Source organism: Elephas maximus, chromosome 26 (genome assembly GCF_024166365.1).
Source record: "Elephas maximus indicus isolate mEleMax1 chromosome 26, mEleMax1 primary haplotype, whole genome shotgun sequence".
NCBI classification, from domain to species: Eukaryota; Metazoa; Chordata; class Mammalia; order Proboscidea; family Elephantidae; genus Elephas; species Elephas maximus.
In genome coordinates this window covers 610,100-612,559 of record NC_064844.1, presented here as the reverse complement: position 1 = coordinate 612,559, position 2,460 = coordinate 610,100, and positions in this window count along the sequence as shown.

The window sequence follows — 2,460 nt, the reverse complement described above, 5'->3', positions numbered from 1 at the left end:
GTGAGTGTATGCCCCAGTTGTCTTGGGACAGTACTAGCTTACACCATTTTTTTCAAGAATAATTAATAATGTCCCCTTTTACTCTGAAAAGTGTCCTGGTTTATATGACAAATTGTATGATCACCCTGTTGTCAGTTGCCATCAAGTCAGTTCCGACTCATGGCGACCCCACGTGTGCAGAGTAGAATGCTCCATGGGGTTTTCAAGGCTGTGACCTTTCGGAAGCAGATTGCAAGTCTGGTTTTCCAAGGTGCTTCGGAGTGGGTTGGAATGACCAACCTTTCGGTTAGTACTTGAGCGCTTAACGTTTGTGCCATCGAGGGACTTCATACGATCACCTTACCTATAGCCAAAATAGACTTAATGGCAAATGGCTTTAGAATTTCATAGTTACCTCAAAAGGTTTTGCTCTATTCTAAGAACTCTGACTCAGACACCTTTTGACCCATACTGTACCTTCTTTTCCTAGGCAACCTTGTGTTCCACAGATTATAGGTTTTTTTCTCCTATTGAGTATTCTTGAAATCCTGGTGTCGTAGTGGTTAAGTGCTACAGCTGCTAACCAAAGGGTCGGCAGTTCAAATCCGCCAGGCACTCCTTGCAAACTCTATGGAGCAGTTCTACTCTGTCCTGTAGGGTCGCTATGAGTCAGAATCAACTTGACAGCACTGGGTTTTGTTTTGTTTTTTTGTTTTGTTTTTTATTGAGTATTCTTTCCTTTTACTCAATTTCCAATGTAAAGCATGCTCAATAAAGAAAACTTCACAAATACAGAAGAGTACAAACAAATCAACAAAAAACCTCAACTATGTCATTTCATCAACCAAATAAGCACAGTTAATATTATTAAAACAACCGTGGTATCATACTGTTTTGTAGCCATCTATGCTCACTTATCTGCCTGGCAGATTTTTTTAGTTAAACTTTTTTATTTTTAGATAATTGTAGATCACATGCGGTTGTGAGAAATAATACAAAGAGATCCCATGTACCCTTTACCCAGCTTCCCCCAATAGTAAATTCCTGAAAAGTTATAGAACAATATTATGACCAGGTTATTGATATTGAAATAGGCAAGATTCAGAACATTTCCATCACCGCCAGGGTCCCACGTGTTGCTCTTTTATAGCCAGACGCAGTTACCTTCCACCCCACCCTCTCCTTAACCCGTTAGCCACTAATCTCATCTCCATTTCTGTAATTTTGCCATTTCAAGAATGTTATGTAAATGAAATCATACAGTATTAACCTTTCGCAACTGGCTTTTTTCACACGGCACGATTCTCTAGAGGTTCATCCAGGTTGCTGGGTATATCAATATCTACTTCTCTTTACTGCTGAGTGGTATTCCATGGGATGGCTCAACCGCAGTTCGTGTAATTCATCCACCTGCTAGAGGACTTGTGAGTTGTTCCAGTTTTTGGCTCTTATGAGTAAAGCTGCTTAAACATCCATGTACAGGTTTTTGTGTGAACATAAGTTTTCAAATATCCAGGAGTGCTATTGCTGGCTCATATGATAGTGCGTGCTTATTTTTTTTAAGAAACTGCCAAACTGTTTTCCAGAGTGGCTGTACCATTGTACACTCCCATACATTCCTAGCAATGTATGAGTGACACAGTTCCTACGCATCCTCACCAGCATTTGTTGTTGTCACTGTTTTTTATTGTAGCCATTCTGATAACCCATACCTGTTGCTATCGAGTGGATTCCAACTCATAGCGACCCCACAGGACAGAGTAAAGCTGTCTCATAGGGTTTCCAAGGAGCAGCTGGTGGATTCAAACTGTTGATCTCTTGGTTAGCAGCCGAGCTCTTAACCATTGGGCCACCAGGGCTCCAGCCATTCTGATAGACGTGTGGTAATACCTCATTTTGGTTTAATTTGCATTTCTTTAATGGATAATGAAGTTGAACATCTCTTCATGTGCTTTGCCATCTGTGTATCTTCTTTGGTGAAATATCTCTTCATGCCTTTTCCTCATATTTTAGTTGCATTGTTTGATTTTTAATTGAGTTTTAAGAATTCTTTATTTATTTTAGATACAAATCCTTCATTGGATATGTGGCTTGCAAATATTTTCTCCAAATATTTTCTCTTGCAAATATTTCTCTGTAGCTTGTCTTTTCATCCTCTTCATAGGGTCTTTTGCAGAGCAAAAGTTTTTAATTTTGATAAAGTCCAATTTACCTATTTTTCCTTTGATGGGCCATGGTTTAGAATTCTTTGCCTAGCCTTAGATCCCAAAGGCTTTTTTTAAGTTTCATAGTTTTACATTTAATCCATGAGGCAGAAGTTTAGCTTATTGATTTGATTCTTTTCTTCTTTTCTAATATGCATTTGGAGTTCCTAGGCAGCACGAATAGTTAAGCACTTTGCTACTAACCGAAAGGTTGGCAGTTCAAATCCATCCAGAGGGCAGGAAAGCCACTGAAAACCCCATAGAGTGCAGTTCTACT